The following is a 17776-nucleotide window of genomic DNA, read 5'->3' on the forward strand; positions in this document are numbered from 1 at the left end:
GCCCAACCTGTCCATACTGACCCAGATGGCCATCTAAGATGGTCCACTTTGGTCTATATCCCTCCTATCCGTGTACCTGTCCTAGTGTCTTTTAAACGTTGTATTGTACCTGCCTCGGCCACATCCTCTGGCAGCTCATTCCAGAGACGGACCACCGTCCGGGTGGTGTTTGAAACCCGCTCACTTGTTGGAGAAGCCGCTGGGTTAATTAAGAGTTAATTTGGTCGGATTCTCTGCTAACGTTACGCACAGGGACCGGCCCAAGTGTCAGAAAGTGACGGGGCTCCTGGGGGGGGATCTGGAAGTTGGGAGGGTAACTTACACAGCGTCAGAGTGGGCGAGGGGTTTGGTTCTACGTGTTCCTGCCTCTCTGCATTGGACGGAGTGTTTTTGCAGACCCGTGCGTTGTGCGAATTCCCTGGATTCCGTTTTCCTTGTACTGTCCGTGGTTGCATTCGCTCATTCAAGAGGTGCTGCGCGATATTGTTGTGCGACTCCCGGGGCAGCTGATAAGAGCGAGTGCGTAGCGGCAGAACGAGGAGGGGGAGAGAAAAGCAATTGAAGGTATACCGAGGAGGAGGTGTGCAGACGCGGAATGACATGGTGAGGAGCGGAGAGTTGTTGGACTGATCACCTCTCGCACGGTCTTGCCTGAAGATGGACTCGCTCGGGCTTTGCCTCGCTCTCTCCTTGACTGTCGGCTGTTGGTTGAACATCGCGACCGCATATTCCCGTAAGTACCGCTTATTTTTGCTGTCTCTGATCTTAAACCAACCAGCACACAAAGTGGGGACCTGTCTTGTGCGAGTGAAGTAGAGTTTACCCCATTCTAGCGTGTGAAGAGTTGGTTAGTGTCATCGGTAGACACACGATATTTTTACCAGTTGGTAGACGTAGCAACTTATCTCCAGTACTTCTCGGTGTGTCGTGATGTCTCCTCGTTGACTGTAACAAGGTGATTCCGAGACTCGCTTATGCACTTGGCAAAACTGCTTTATTTCTCGCTTCGGTATTCATACACACCTGGGCGAGTTATTTCGGGGTGAAGCTGAGTTTGGGGCGAGGAGGCGGAGGATGGGAACCGAATATCGGCGGGAGGGTATAACAGGTGTCCCGTTCGCTACCTCCCGTTCCTGCGCAAGGACACTTTCACCCGTTACGTTGAGAGAGGAGGTTAGCTGGAACACTGTTCTGAGAGGGAGTTAGCTGGAACACTGTTCTGACTGAGGTTGCATGGAGCAGGATGCAACAAACAAACATACGCCCTGAGCTAGGATACTGTCTGGTTGGGACTATGATACAACCCAGTAATACGTATCTCCCCGGCAGGTTTCAGTGATCCCTCTGGGCTGATCTGAGGTGGCGTCAGTTACAATCTTTGCCGAACGGCCCATCACTCTTTTGGTCTGTACCAGGCATCCAGACCAAAGACAGCACCTCAAAGTGCCACTTAAGAAGTCAGAGACTGGTGTAGTTTGATTGTTGGTGTCAGCTCCCAGCTCCATTGTTGCACCTTTTGGATATCCAGGATGAAGAATAGGTATTTGTGATCCTCAGTAATGTTCCCCAAAGCAAAAGTAGGTTAATTGGCTGCAAATTGCCTTTAGGTGTAAGTGAGGAGAGTGGTGGTAGGATCTGGAGGGATCTGATGGGATTGCAGGGAGAATAAAATTGGATTAGTGTAAATGGGTGCTCGTGGACTCTGGGCGAAAGGGCAGGTTTCCCTTCATAGTCTCTCTCTCTCACCTCAACATAATTTGCAACCAGCGAAATAGTTGTTTTCATAGTACAGGACTGCACAAACACCACCTTCTGCTGTCAATTGAGGGATGAACGTTGGGCAGAAAACTGTGGAGAACTCTCCAGGTCATCTCTTGAGAGAGTGCAATGGGAATTTTTGTGTGTATCTGGGAGGGAGGGCAGAGCCTTGATGTAACTTCACACTTCACAAGTGCTCGAGCCTGTGCAATGCTGCCTCAATCTATGATCTTCAGACTTAAGAAGCGAGAGCGGACTTGAATGAGCCATGATTAAAGGAGCTGGGAGGTTATGTAGAGTTTGACTTGCCTCCCTCTCCCTCCGCAGAGTGGCAGTTCAAGAGGCACGAAGGGGTATGGGGGAGGGGAAGAGGTTTCACCTCTTTTTCCCCCCCCCAAGCCCCAAACACCCCCTTCCACCCCCAGTTGCAGTTTGAGTGGCACCAAGGGATGGTGGGGGAGGAAACTTTGGGGGAAACTTGACAGTGAGGGTGTTAAATGCAGAAATCTTCAGCACATTTAAAGTGCTTGGATGCACACTTGAAATACCATAACCTACATGGCTATAAATCCTAGTGCCAAACAATGGAATTTAGACTGGTAGCTCTTTTGCAAACTGACCTGGAAACTGAGGGCTCAAAGATCTTCTGCTGGGTCATCCATTTTCTGTGATTAAACCGACCTTCACTGCTGTCGGTAATCCCGAAGAGTCTTTGCTTCTGGGCATGGTAACGGTTAAAAGAATCCTTGATATAAAAACAGAAAATACTGGAAATATTCAGCAGGTCAGGCAGCGTCTGTGGAAAGAGGAACGGAGTTAATGTCTCCTGTCTGGGACCATTACATAGAACAGTACAGCACAACACAGGCTTTTCAGCCCATAATGTTGTGCCGACTATTAAATCTCGCCTAAGACTATCTAACCTCTTCCTCCCACATATCCCTCTATTTTAAATTCCTCCATATGCTTATCTAGTAATGTCTAGAATTTGACCAATGTACCTGCCTCCACCATCACCCCAGGCAGCGCATTCCATGCCCCAACCACTCTCTGGGTGAAAACCTCCCTCTGACATCTCCCTTGAGCTTCCCACCCATTACTTTAAAGCCATGCCCTCTTGTATTGAGCATTGGTGCCCTGGGAAGGAGGCGCTGCCTGTCCACTCTATCTATTCCTCTTAATATTTTGTACACCTCTATCATGTCTCTGGGATAGAGAGAAAACAAGTTAATTTTCAGTCGGAGTTTTACACAATTACAATGCAAATTTGAGGATCAACACTTCACCTTCCCTCTGGGCACACTGTAGCCTTGCAGACTTGATACCGAATTCTCCAGTTTTAGGTAACTCGCTCTCTTTAGAACTGGCTGTTTCTGCCCGCAATTACTTTGGTTCAGTTATTCTTATTCCATTCGTATAATCTGGCCTGCTGAACGTGTCCCACTGCCTTGCTGTTTACAACACATTACTACAGACATAGAAGTTTAATATGCTTGCAGCTGCCCCAATTAACACACTTGATCTCGCCCTATCAAAAATATTCCCTTTGTTCTACCCATCCCTGTCCCTCTTTGTTTGTTACTGAAAACTAGCTTGTATTCATGGAACAGTGCAGCACAGGAACAGGTCCTTCAGCCCACGATGTCTGTGCTGAGCAAGATGCCAAATTAAGTTAATCCCTTCTGTCTGCACATGATCCATATCCCTTCATTTCCTATGTATTCATGTGTCTTTCTAAAAGCCTCCTAAACACTGCTATTGTATCTGCTTCCACCACCACCCCTGGCAGCACATTCCAGGCACTTTCTGTGTACATTTAAAAAAAATACTTGCTCTGCACATCTTTTTTAAACTTTCCCCGTTTCACCTTAAAGCTATGGTCTCTAGTATTTGACATTTGTACCCTGGGAAGAAGATCCCAAGATCCTGACGATATATCCTATCTATGCCCCTCATAACTTTATAAACTTCCTTCAGGTCTCCCCTCAGTCTCCGACTCTCCAGAGGAAACAATCCAAGTTTGTCCAACTCTCTTTACCGGTTCAGTTGAAGGATCCTGAATCCAAAACGTTGACTGCCCCTTTTTCCACAGTTGCTGCCTGACCTGAGTATCTTCAGCATTATTTTTCATTATTTCAGATTTCCAGCATTTACAGTTTTTTGATTTTTATTTTACAAGAATCCGAATTACGTCAACAGGACCTATTTTGCTTCAGCATACTGACTATCCTTCATAAATGACTTTAGTGGGCATAATATTTGTTGGTTTCTAAACACTGCTTATACGTGTTTGAGTTTTGTAACAGTATTTTGCTTCGAAGTCATTTCCAGGATCTTGCTCAATATCAGAATTCAACTATCTCACTTTAAGGTCTGAAATTTGGCAGGATTTAAGCTGTTCCCAGGAGTTCTGAACATACTGACCCATGTAACATCCAATCCCCTGAACCCATTGCAGTTCTCACTTATGATTATTTAATATGTGTCAGAAGCAGCTGGGCAATTTAGGGATAATTACAAAATGTTACGATTAGCAAACCAGCTGGGGTTCACTGTCTCAGCTCCGTCTAATCTGAACTGACTTAATGCGTATCAGACACAGCAACAGAAATAACAGTTGGGAATGAAAGAAGTCCTACTTCTACTGAAAGGCCTGTCTAATGATCCTTGAATGATATAGAATTCCCCAAGGTTTATATTCTGAGGTTCTTGTCATGGCACTAGATCCTACTGACATTGATTAAAGCACCTGTCTTGAGTCCAGCCCATCTCAGAGTGAGGGTATTGCAATACAGCCTGATTGAGGGTCTCCACACCGAGACAAACAGCCAGAGGAATCTCTTTATGGACTGAACGTGGTAAATCCTCACGTAGACTAGATGGGTCAACTGTCGATTTGTGATGTTGATACATTTGAACATAGCTTCCAGATTCCCTGGAGCTAATTCCAGAGCTGTTCTGACAGATGGTCTATGATTTCCCAAAGGACCGTGCACAAGTTTTGTGCATGGCTCACACCAGCACTCCCCAATAGATGATCTGAATGCCATCACTCTCAAGTGCAAAACGGATTCAGTGGGATTGTAAGCATGGACTTTTTTGGTACCATACAGAAAATGCAGACAGCTGGTTAACCTCCTTCCTGTTATTCCATGGTCCACTCTCCTCTCCTATAAGATTCCATCTTTTTCAGCCCTTTGTCACTTCCACCTATCACCTCCCAGCTTCTTGCATCATTTCCACTCCCCCAACTACCTATCTTTTCCCCCTCCCACCTAGATCCATCCATCACCCACTAGATCTTGCTCCACTCCCTCCCCCTACACTTTTGTACAGGCTTCTGCCCTCTTTCTTTCCAGTCCTGATGAAGGGTCTTGACCCGATATGTGGACTGTCCATTTCCCTCCATAGATGCTGCCTGACCCGCCGAGTTCCTCCAGCATCTTGTGTGTCTTACTTCAGATCTCCAGTATCTGCAGTTTTGCTTGTGTCTTCATTACAGCTGGTTAACTCTTTACCCAACTTTGTTGTTGAATGCTTAACCACAATCCATCAATGGTTTTCGATTCCACCAAAAAGAGCGAGGCCAGCAAGTGCACGGGGACACTCGCCCCTGGTTTCTCTCTCCGGTGTTATGTCAATGTATCTAGAAGGCTGCCAATGGATAGAGTGATTATATTCATGAATGAACAAGAGGCCAGATCAGAAGGGCGCAAATAACTCGTAGCTGGAGGATATCACAGAGGAATGCTCTGGCAAGCTAACAAAATGTCTTAGAACGTGGAACAGTACAGCACAATACAGGCCATTCGGCCCACGATATTGTGCTAACCTATCATGGGCTCAAGGGCCTGTACTGTTCTATATGATAAGACATTTCATTACCTTGCCAGAGCATTCCTCTGTGATTTCCTCCAGCCCCAGTCTGCCATGGCCCAGTTAATTAAGGTTGGGAAGCGAGAGTTGGCCTTGCCAGCCACACCACATTCTCTGAATGGACCGAGAAGCAAGAAGGACTTGCGCATGAGGGTAAATATTTTACCTGGGAGATAATGTAGGTCGGCAAACATGGGATGATGGGTGAATAAGACTTTGTGTGAATTAGGACAAGGACAGCGGAGATTTAGATGGAGACACGAGAGACTGCAGATGCTGGAAATCTGGAGCAACGCACACACAATGCTGGAGGAACTCAGCAGGTCAGGCAACATCTATGGAGGAAATGAGCAGTCGACGTTTCAGGCCGAGACCCTTAATCAGGACTGGCCTTGTTTGTGGGGAGGGAAACAGATCAGCCAGGACAACGTGGGAGTAGGCTCGTTTGGAGATGACAAAGGCTTGGATGAGGGTTTTATCAGCAGCTGAGGTGAAGTAGAAGCAGAGCTGATTGATGTTATGGAGATGGAAATAAGTGATCTTGGAGACTGTTTAGAAGTTGTGTAGCATTTGCCTGAGGCACTGAGAGCAGGGTGATGTTCAGTTGCTAAGCTGCCCTATCTCCTTTAAGCCAGCACTTGCCTGTCCACTACAGTGACTGCTCTAAGTGGATGAAACCAGTCATTTGTGGCTGCTTATCACTAGAGGCCAGTTGCACCTCTGGAATTCAGTTCCAGGTTCGGAAGAATCCCATGAATGACTGCCTTGTCTTGTGTAGCTGTGGCAAGATGTGGAACTTCAAGGAGTGTCATCTCCGAGATGTTTTGCCGATATTAACAGTATCTGCAGCAATATTTGCTGTGAGCTAGACACTGTTGGATCTTGAAGCTAGAGGCATGTAATGCACAAAGCACTACTTTTAATTACAGACTTGCAAATGATGAATACATGAAGTTCTTATGCATATTGCATGAGGATTTTACTTCCAATATTTTGGAATTCTGCCTATTTTACTGCAGAAACTATCAGCTCAGACCTTGGAATTTCCTGTGAGTTAGTTATTGGATGCAGTTTCAAAATGTTGAGGCCATGTCAACTTGTCCTTGAATTTCCTGCTGGTCATCTTGGCTCAAATTCATGAGAGTTTGAAGATGCTTAATTTGCACTGGATACTCTAAGTATCAAATTTAAAATTTTAAGTCGTCCAACCACCAAGCACATCAGTATCAGCATGTTTAAGAACATCCAGTCGTGCCTGCGTTTTAATTTTTCATGTGACTCATACTGATGCTGTCAAAATGCATTCAAAGAAACATAAAAGACAGACCAGCTCTCACTGAGCATAAATTAAAATATAATGGTTTTAAAAAAAGATCACTGGAAAACATTAGAATTTTTTTTTGTTTCCTGCTTCTAAAACTTTGAGCTTTATATTACAACCACTGGAAATTCCTGTGTACGGCTCATTAGGCTCAAGGTAAAGCCATTATAATCAGCAGTGATGTTCCTAGGTGCCAGTACTGATAGATGGATAACAGGTTTCTGCATTGATTCTCAATGGCTTATAATTTTGTGAGTTCTGTGAGTTTGGTAGTACAAAGAGTGAAATATTGGGTTTGTCATGCAGGCAGATCCCAGAAACGCACTACATTCCGAGAAGGTTAGGGTCCTGATAAAAGGTTTTGACCCAAAACGTCGACACTTCCTTTCCACCCCCAACAGACGCTGCTCGACCTGCTGAGTTCCTCCAGCAGATTGTTTGTTGCTCCAGATTCCAGTATCCACAGTCTCTTGTGTTTCCATGATTAGGGAGAAGTAGTGTTTAAAGCAGGTATTGTTTAATTGATATGATTTACTGTAACATTGCATTGCATAGTATAAAGATTCCAGAAGAATCCTATTTTACTGTAGGTTGGTGCAATTTATTGGCTGGATGATTGTGAGAAGGAAAAATAAAGGGACCTCCATAATGTAATACTTTTCACAACATCATTACAGGCAGTGAAGTACCACTAATGTGCAGTAATGTAGGAACTAGTTTCCACACAGCAAAGCCCCACAAATGTGTTTAATTATTATTGTCACATGTACTGAGGTACAGTGGGAAAAACTTAGTTTTGCATGCCATCCATACAGATTTCATCACATCACTGCATTGAGGTAGGACAAGGGGAAAAGCAATAACGGAATACAGAATAAGGTGTTACAGTTACGAGGAAGTGCAGTGCAGGCAGACAATAAGGTGCAAGGCCATATTAAGCTAAATTTTGAGGTCACGAGTCCACCTTATCATACAAAAGGTCCGTTCAATAGTCTTATAACAGCAGGAAAGAAGCTGTCCTTAAGTCTGGTGGTACGTGCTTTCAGGCTTTTGTATCTTCTGCCTGATGGGAGGGGAAGGAAGAATGTCCGGGGTGGGTAGGGTTTTTGATTATGCTGGCTGCCTTCCTGAGGCAGCGAGAAGTGCAGACAGAGTCCACGGAGATGCGAACTTAGGGATTGGTACTGGTCAGAATGCCAGGGATTATTCCACTGCTTCTGCCAAAATAGGACCACTTTTTTAAAATATTCATCTCTTGGCACAGGCAGGCTTGCATCTCCCCTGAAGACAGTGCAGCATTCCTACAGTAATGCTTTGGTATCAGACTTTGTTTTGTACCCTGGACTGGGGCAAAACCCATAAGCCTAATACTTGGAAAGGGGAGTACAACTGATAGTAAGAATGAAACAATGAATGTTCTTGGTAAATGGTCCATAATCCAGATCTGGGTTAAACACTTCTGTCATTCTGACTTAGCAGGAGGTGTGATTAGATATATATACCTTGCTGCAGTTTGGAATGTGTCATATTTTTAACAGGATCCCTTCATCAGGCACCTAATTCACCGGTGAAGAATAGGCACTTTATTTATTATAGGTAAAGACAGTTGAGTTGGTAAATCGAGCCTATCGCTTTACAGTTGATGGAATAACAGAACAATGACAAGTGAGAGGTACAGTCACTAGCCTGTTCTGGAGCTTTCTCATGCATCATATTCTGCTGTCTCTGGAGTATTGTTCTCTGCATTCTGTGAGTTGCGATTAGTAGGCTGGTAGTGTTCCTTGAAGTTTGGTTGATGGAATCCTTATAGAATTATGGAGCTTTGCACATAAAAATGATGTCTTTTAATGCCCACTTGTGTCCAATAACACTTTGGTGCATGCAATTACCATGAAGATCTGTAAAGTAGAATGAAGACATGCTAATTAATAGAAACTTTGAAGCTTGATAGTATGTTCATTTGGTATTCCTTTTTCTGAATATTGTGCTTGGGGCAAGCGAGATTGTCAAGATTCCCAAAGATTTTAGAAGTGTAGAAATGGGGAACTTCGTATTTGGGGAAACAAAATTGCTGCTCTGAGGTGTCCCAGACTGGATCTTGGAAACTCCCTCTGCTCTGGCTTAACATTGTGCAATCGTCTCTGTCATGGTGTTAAACATAGATCCTGCCTGCTCTGTGGGGCTGGCATAAATTGCATTGTACCATTCAATAAGAGTTGAGGGGAGATTTCCACTACCACAACCTACCTTGGACCTCCCTCTCTCCACCACAGTATGCTTGCCAATATTCCTCAACCAACATCACTGAAACTGTTTGGTTATCTACCTCTTTGCTTGTAGGAGTTTTACAAAGAGTCAATGTGATGTCTACATTACAGCAATTCAAAGCTACTCAATTATAACTTCCTTCTCTTAACCTGCACTTTCCGAGGTGAGTCCGATACTGCACAAGTGTTTTCTCATGCCTATTTTTAAAAAAAAACTCATTTCACAGGTTGTAGAGGTTTACTGGCATTTATTGTCCATCCCTAACTGCTTCTAAATTGAGGTTGTGTCTTAAACACCACCTCATTGGTGTGCCATAAGTCACCTACACACCAGACTGGGTAAGGGTGGCAGATTTGATGTCCCAGAAAGGCATTAGTGAAGCAAATGGGTTTTAAGGACATTCTGATAATTTTATGGTGGTCATTGCCAATGCTGTTCTTTCAAATTTATTTATTTGAATTTGTATTCCCCAGTTGCCATGGTGGGATTCATACCTGTGTCTTTGGATTAATGATCTAGAACCTGGCTGCTGACTTGTAATGACCACTATCCTACTGTTCTCCTAACAGCTATCACATGACACTACCTCAGACTATATTTGTTTATTTTTTTCTCTCAACTTGCACTGATGTTATGTTTATATTATTTTTATGTATAATTTGTTAATTTAAATCTATGTTAACTTGGTCATGTTTGCAATACACTGTGCTGCTGCTGCAAAAAAGCTATTTTTTATGGCATTTATACCCTGGGTATATACACCTATGATAATCTCAAAATTATTAACTGGTGCTCAGTTAGAGTGATCATTTTTACACATGTAGCCAAGGCTACTAAACTGAAACTATCCATGTTGTGTAGGGCCAGAGGTATTTTCTAATGGGGTCAAACATAGAGGCATCCTCATAGTCTTTACCTAATGTTGGACTACTTTGTCCCATGGGTGTGGTCATAGTGTCACATGGCACAAATATGGGTCTTTCAGCCCATCAGGCTCCTGCTAACCACCCACTTGTACTTATCCCTTGTCCCACCAACCCCTTTTCTTTCTCCTCTCCTCCTACCACTCCCCCCCCCCCCATTCACCTATACACCAGGGGCAGCAGTTTAGAGTGGCCAAGTAATCCACCAACCTGCACGTCTTTCAGACGTAGGAGGAAACTGGAGGAAGCCCATGTGGTTACAGGGTGAACGTGGAAACTCCACACAGACAGGAATGGATTGGGTCGCTGATGTTGTGAGGTCAGGGCTCTACCAGCTACACAACTGTCTTGCCCTATGGTCAAGAGAGAGGGGACCAGGGCAGGTTGTAGTGGAAGTATGTCCCGATCTCTTTGACTGACAAAAGTTGGAAAATTTATATTCCCACAGGCAACATAGAGTGAAGACTCCCATTATTTTTCCAATAAGAATTTGGCACCTAATTGTTTTCCTTTGGGAAGGAATTGAGTCCATACTTGGGTATTTATTGGTTAGTGCTATTACTATTGTGAATACCTCAGACCTAGCAACGCTAAGGTAAATTGCTTCTAATACTATAACATCCCTGCATACTGGAATCATAGAAATTGAGTTTAATTTGGGATATTCTGTGTTATAAATGGGCAGATTTTTGATCATCCATGTGGGTCACGTTTTACAATGTCTGTCGAAGTATAAACAGAAATGACTTGTGTTTAGACAGCACCTTTTTAATGTATTAAAAAGCTCCGAACATTCTTCACAGGAGTATTGCCAAACAAAATTCAATACTGAGCCACAAAAGGAGATGCAAGGGCTAGTGACAAAAAGGTTGGATGAAGAGGTGGATTTTACCGAGAATAATAAAGGTGGAGAAAGAATTCCAAAATGCTGGAAACACTTGGCAGGTCAGGCAGTATCCATGGAAAGATGAACAGTTAATAGTTTGGGTCTGGGAACCTTCATCAGAACTTGGGAAGAGAGAACGTAAATTGGTTTTAGATAGCAGAGAAGGTGTGGAAAGAAGGGGTAGATCAAAGAAGATAGGGTAAGGATCAGATCAAGTTCCTTTGACTGTGTAATGTGTTGCAAATGGTGAAGCTATGAAATGTACTCTGGAGGCTAAACTATACAATAAAAGTCATTTTGGCTTTGTTCATTTTTTGTTTTTATTTCTGTTTTTATTTTGGATTTCCAGCATCTACAGTTTTTTGTTTGATTTTACATTTACCGAGAGAAGTGCAGAGTTTGGAGCTCAGACACAGCTGCTGCTTTGTGGAGCTACAGTAGTCAGGGTGTGGAGAGGGCCACAAGGAGTGCCTGTACCTTGGACAGCTGTTGGGAGGAGGAGCTTAAGGCAGGGAGGAGTGAAATAATGAAGAGTTTTACAAACAAGAATGACTACCTTAAGAATGATGTATTGAAAGCAGAGGTCCAAGGAACAAATCTATTAATGTTGCTTAGGAGCTGCTGGTATCAGTTGTCATTATCTTGTGTTTACAGTCATCTGCATGCTATCTCTGTGCTCTGATGTGGAAATTTAATGAGTGAGAAGCAAGAGAGATGTATTTGACTCTCTGTTTAATTGAATGCCTAGCCTAAGTTCCACAATTCATTTAGTGCAATTTCCCAAGCCGCAACCTAACTGTGCTAAACTTCTGTGCATGGGCATGTGTACAAACTTAAATGTTGATGGCAACAGAGATTCAGTTGTGTGTAGCCCTTTACTTTACATAATGCACTTTTGTCAATGACTTCTTTATGGGTTCCTGTGCCCTTGCTGCTTAAGCCTCCTCCCTGTCCTTGTGTACACATGCTCTGCATTTTTACCATCGCTGGTTTCAGATGAGCTTTGGGAGCTGGATTAAGCAGATGTTGGCATATTAAGGTGTTAATTTAAGCTGACTGTCTGCTGTCAAACTCCGCTGCTTGAGATCCACTCTGGTGGGAAAGGAAATCTGGAAAAATTAAAATGTGGAAGAAATTTCATCTCCTGCACTAATTTACTTTCAGCAAAACATCAACTTGAATTTTATTTGTGCTCATCTACATATGTGCTGTGCATGGATGAAATAGATCATTGCTACACTTAAAAGATAACAGTTGGACTAACACTATTGGAGTACTGTGTCCATTTAAAAAGATAGATGCAAACTTATAAAGCACCTTCCACAACCATAGAACACTACATCACAGAAAACAGGCCATTTGGCCCTTCTCGTCTGTGCCGAAACGGTATTCTGCTGGTCCCATTTACCTGCACCCAGACCACAACCCTCCAGACCTCTCCTGTCCTAACCTTGGGATATCTCAAAGAAGTCCATTTAAAGTGTAGTCACTGTTGCAGTTGGGAACTTTTGCTTGATGAACAGCAGATTCCCACTTTAGTAATGCACCAGGTAATCCTGTTTTTGGAAGATAAATATTTGACGTAACCTGGCATAAGCAATGAATGAACATCAATCAACTGCATGGCAATGTCTGCACAAAAATGTATGGCTTGTGATTTTCCCGTTGTTAATTACAATTTCAGTGTTCATTTGCAATCTTCAATCTGCCTGTAATCTCAACTGAAATGCTAAATCAGACCGGTTAAATCACATTACTATTTGTTCACATCTGGACTCGAATTGTTTTGCTACAATAAATACAATTACTATCCATATAACTGCTTGCAAAACATGATTTAAACATGACCAAAACTTCAGAAGCAAGCTTACCCATGAAAGGGATGCAGTATTGAGGGGGCAGGGAGGGAGGGAGGGATCGATGATTTTAGACACTGTTGGCACTAGAGGTCAGTCTTGCAGTTAGAGAACCTCAATATTAAGGAGGCAATGTAATTATTCGCCTTTTATTATGCAGAATGCAGTTTACAATTAACTACAAATAGCGCTTTGGTGATTTATCTCCTTGTTCTATGCAAAGAATATTTTGCAAATATGTATTGCATGTGTATATTATGCTTTTTGCAGCCCTACTTAAAATCCATCAGATGTATTTTTGCCTGTTGTCCTTTTCCAACGATGCTGCCTGATTCCAATATATCAGATAATCCTGTTTTTTTTTGGTTTGGAGGATAAAATAATCAGGAGAACGATACTTAATTTACAAGCATCCCTGGCAAGGCTGTCAATTTTTGTCCATCCTAAATTGTCCTGGGGAATATGGTGATGAGCCATCTTTTGTTGTTCTTCTGGTGAAAGTACTCCCATGGTGCTCCAGAATTAGGGGAGTTCTCGGATTAAGACTGAGCACTGATGAAAGGACAGTGGTGTGTTTCCATTGGGGATGGTGTGTGATTCAGAGAGGAACCTGCAGGTGGTAGTGTTCTCATGACTGCTGTCCTTGGTGCTGAAAGTGCTGGTGAGGGAAGCCAAGGCATGCAACTCGAGTTAGTTGTAGATTTATCGTTACACAGCACGGAAGCAGGCCAACACATCCACGCTAACCAAGGTGCCTACCTAAGCTCGTCCCATTTATTTGGCGCATAATTCTCTGCTATCCATGTACCTGTCCAAATGTCTTTTGAACATTGCAATTGATTTTACTCCCACCACTTCCTTTGACAGTTCATTCCATGTATCCATCACCCTCTGTGTGGGGGGGGGGAGGGGAGAACCTGCCCCTTATATTCTTTTGAGTCTTTTCCTTCTTGTCTTAAACTAATGCCCTCCAGTTTTAGAGTTCTCTGCCCTGGAAAAAATGACTGTGACCATCCACCTTGTCTATGCCCCTCCTGATTTTATGAATATCTACACAGTCCCCCCCCCCCCCCCACACTCAGCCTCCTTTGCTCTGCAGAGAACAGTCCCGGCCTTTCCAATCTCTCCCCATAACTCGAGCCTTCCAGTTTCGGCAACATCCTTGCCAATCTTTTCTGCACCATCTCTAACTTAATCACATCCTATAGTATGGCGGTGAGAAATGCACATGACATTCCTGGTGCTGTCTTACCAACGACTTGTGCAGCTGTATCATGATGTTCCAGTCTTGTACTCTGTATCCATTCTGATGAAGGTAAGTGTGTCATATGCTGCCTTTGCCATCTTCTCTACCTGAGTCACCACTTTTCAGGGAGCTCTGTACTTGTACCCCTAGATCTCTCTGCTCTACAGCACTCTCCAGGGCCCTTCTATTCACTATTTTCACTCCTTCTCTGGTTTAACTTCCCAAGTGCATCAACTGTCTGAGTTAAATTCCTTTGCCTAGTTGATCTAGATCCTGTTGTAACCTTAGACAACCTTCTTCATTGTGTTGTAGATGGCGAGATACTTCCACTAGTGGGAGAATCTTGAACAACGGTACTTGGTCACAAGATAATGGGGTGGTCATTTAAAACTTGAGATATATAAGAATTTCTGAGGCAAATCTCTGGAATTCTGTACCCTGGATAGAGGTTATATCAGTATTCAAAGATTAAATAGATACAGTTTGAAAAATTAATAAATGAATAGTTATGGGGAACTGGCATAGAAGAGGAGAGGAGGCAAAGGGCAGATCAACCATGATCACGTTGAGTGCTAGGATAGGTTTGAGGGGCCGAGTGGACTACTGCTGCTCCTAGTTACGTTCTTATGGTGGGTTTGGGATTGTTTAAGACAGGAGGAGGAAATTTCATCTCTGATCTGACAGGGTGAAATGCAAAGCTTTAGCTGAAATGCTATGGTTTCAGGGTCCCAACTTTGTATTGCAATATTTCTATTTGTTACATTTTTCCTCCCTGCTCTTTCTTCCTTAGCCTAAAGTATTAACAACTAGCTGGAATATGATTCTTTAAAAAAAATGCTTTTTGCTCTTGGGTGGCTTATTTCCACCTCCAAAATTTCTCTGTGACTGTCACTTGAACACTTTGTGTGGTAGACTTGATTTTTTTCAATCATAACCACCCCACCTCCCACCTACTGCTTCACTACTGATTTTGCAGTCAGTAATAAAGCAATCAAATTTGCTGCTGGCACCTGCCCACAATGATATAGTGATCTCCATGGTGTCAGGCTCTCCCCTCCCAATGTTGCTTGCTATCAGGTATCACTTGCAGATCAAGGCGCACTGCAATAGGCAAGCCAGCCAATAAGCTGAACTATCAATAACAGAATCATAATCAGGTTTATTATCACTGACATATGTCGTGAAATTTGTTGTTTTGCAGCAGCAGTACAGTGCAAGACATAAAAATTACTGTAAGTTACCAAAAAATAAATAAAAGGTATAATGAGGTAGAGTTCATGGATCATTCAGAAATCTGATGGTGGAGGGGAAGAACCTGTACCTGAAATGTTGAGTGTGGGTCTTCAGGCTCCTGTACCTCCTCCCTGATGGTAGTAACGTGAAGAGGGCATGTCCCGGGTGGTGAGGGTCCTTAATGATAGATGCCGCCACTTTGAGGTGCCACCTCTTGAAGATGTCCTTGATGGTGGGGAGGGTTGTGCCCATGATGGAGCTGGCTGAGTCTACAACCCTCTGTGGCCTCTTTTGATCCTGCACATTGGAGCCTCCATTCCCGGCTGTGATGCAACCAGTCAGAATGCTCTCCACCATACATCTGTACAAATAACATTGAAGAACACTCACTGCTGACAACTGTGCGGGCAAAAAGACATAATTTTAAAACTGGATACACTCAAAACATTGGAACATTCACAATTTTATTTACATAAATATAATTTTTTTTAAAAACAAGCTTAAAAAGACATATGCAGGACTGATGATCCATATTGTTTAGAACCAGTAATTTGAAGTTGCAATTGTGGTTGGGTAGGTCATTTAGAAATTCAGTTGTGTATCTTTCAATCAGATGCATTTTCAGTGTATTTTTAAAGTTCTTGTCAGTTCATGGGGGTTGCACCACAGTTAGTGACAACAACACACTTGGTGGAGCAGGGAGTCACTGACAGCAAATTTCAGGCTTCTGCATGCAACCGTGCAAAATGCAGGCTAATGTTCTTCATGTAATATAACAAAGGACGCTAATTGTAAGCTAGGTTTTTTTTTACATCACTTTGTAAGTAGTTTGCATTGCAAGTGGATAAGATTAAGTAGAGAACATCTGGCTAATGCAGCGAGAAATGGAATCCTGGAGAATGGCTCGGTCAATGCCTATAACAAGTAGTAATGATCTAATCTGGACAACTCATGAGGTCATGGGATGAATCAATGACTGTGACCAATTGACTCTGGTTTAATTTTTCCTATTAAATCAATAAATTGTGCATAAATTGGAGAGGTTTTCCATGAAGAGTAAACTTCTGTGGAGCACAAATACAGAAGATGTACTTTTTGATGCTGCTGTATAATAGAAAGTTCAACACTCTTTACACAATTGGGCACTGTAGTGTACAACATCTATGCAATGTACTCTCACTTCCAACCAAAATGATTGAATAGGTGTCATGTCCAAGCAGACTGCTTTACATGGTCAATCTAATGCAAAATTAGTTCAGCATCTTCCATAAGCTATAGCACATCCAAAACTTTGTCCTTATCCTAATTTGGTATTGGCTTATTATTGTCACTTGTACCGAGGTACAGTGAAAAACTTGTCTTGCATATCATTCGTACAGATCAATTCATTACACAGTGCATTGAGGTAGTACAGGGTAAAAACAATAACAGAATACAGAGTAAAGTGTCACAGCTACAGGGCAGTGCATTGCAGGTAGACAATAAGGTGCAAGGTCGTAACAAGGTAGATTGTGAGGTCAAGAGTCCATCTCATCGTATAAGGGAACTGTTCAATAGTCTTATCACAGTGGGATAGAAGCTGTTCTTGAGCCTGGTGCCCTCAGGCTCTTGTATCTTCTGCCTGAAGGGAGTGGGGAGAAGAGAGAATGACCCGGGTGGGTGGGGTCTTTGATTATGCTGGCTGCTTCACCAAGGCAGCGAGAGGGCCTTAATTTTCATCAATTTAATTTAATCAAACTTACTTAATTTTCATCAATTCTCAATCACCCAGTAACTTTGTCCTCTCAAACTTGCATTGTTCTATTAATGGACTGAGTGTCAATTTAAAATGGACAAACCTGGTTTTTGAAATTCTTGGTGTATTGACTTATCTTGTAAGAACATAAATAGGAGCAGAAGTAGGTCACTCAGTCCCTCAAACATTCCCTGCCATTCAACATGTTCATGTCTCTTCCTTCTCCCTCCACCCCCCAGCTTTCCTCTCTTCTCTGCCAGATCCCCATTGCCCTGAGTTCCCTGATCTTTGGGGAAAAAATTATCCCTCTTTAAATACCCCCATTGATTTAGTTACCATAACTCTCTGGGGCAGGGAAATCCAGAAGTTCGCAAGTCTCTGTGAGAAGTTGTTCCTACTCAATTTTAAATGGTCATCCCCTCAACTTGTAACCATTTCCCCTCGTTCAAGATTCTCCCATTAGTGCAAACATCTTGCTATCTGTCCTCTCACCTCTGCAATGTAGAACCATTTAAGATCTTCCTCTTTGGTGTCTTGGACTTCTCCAATATACCTTGCTTCACCAATAGAGACTTTCCTTTCAACGGCTTTAGTCCTGTGTGTTTGTTTTAATTTCCTTAATTATCTTTGACTGTGTCCCTTCTCTTTTTAAGTTGCTCCATAAAAGCTTTTGG

At 42.9% G+C, this 17776-nt stretch overlaps 1 pseudogene; it reads left to right on the forward strand.

Moving 5' to 3' along the window:
- The first annotated feature begins 350 nt into the window (after positions 1-350).
- The window catches only part of LOC127572767 (contactin-associated protein-like 5), a 991970-nt pseudogene continuing 974544 nt past the window's right edge, over positions 351-17776 (forward strand).

The sequence above is a fragment of the Pristis pectinata genome, chromosome 1 (genome assembly GCF_009764475.1).
Source record: "Pristis pectinata isolate sPriPec2 chromosome 1, sPriPec2.1.pri, whole genome shotgun sequence".
Lineage (NCBI taxonomy): Eukaryota > Metazoa > Chordata > Chondrichthyes > Rhinopristiformes > Pristidae > Pristis > Pristis pectinata.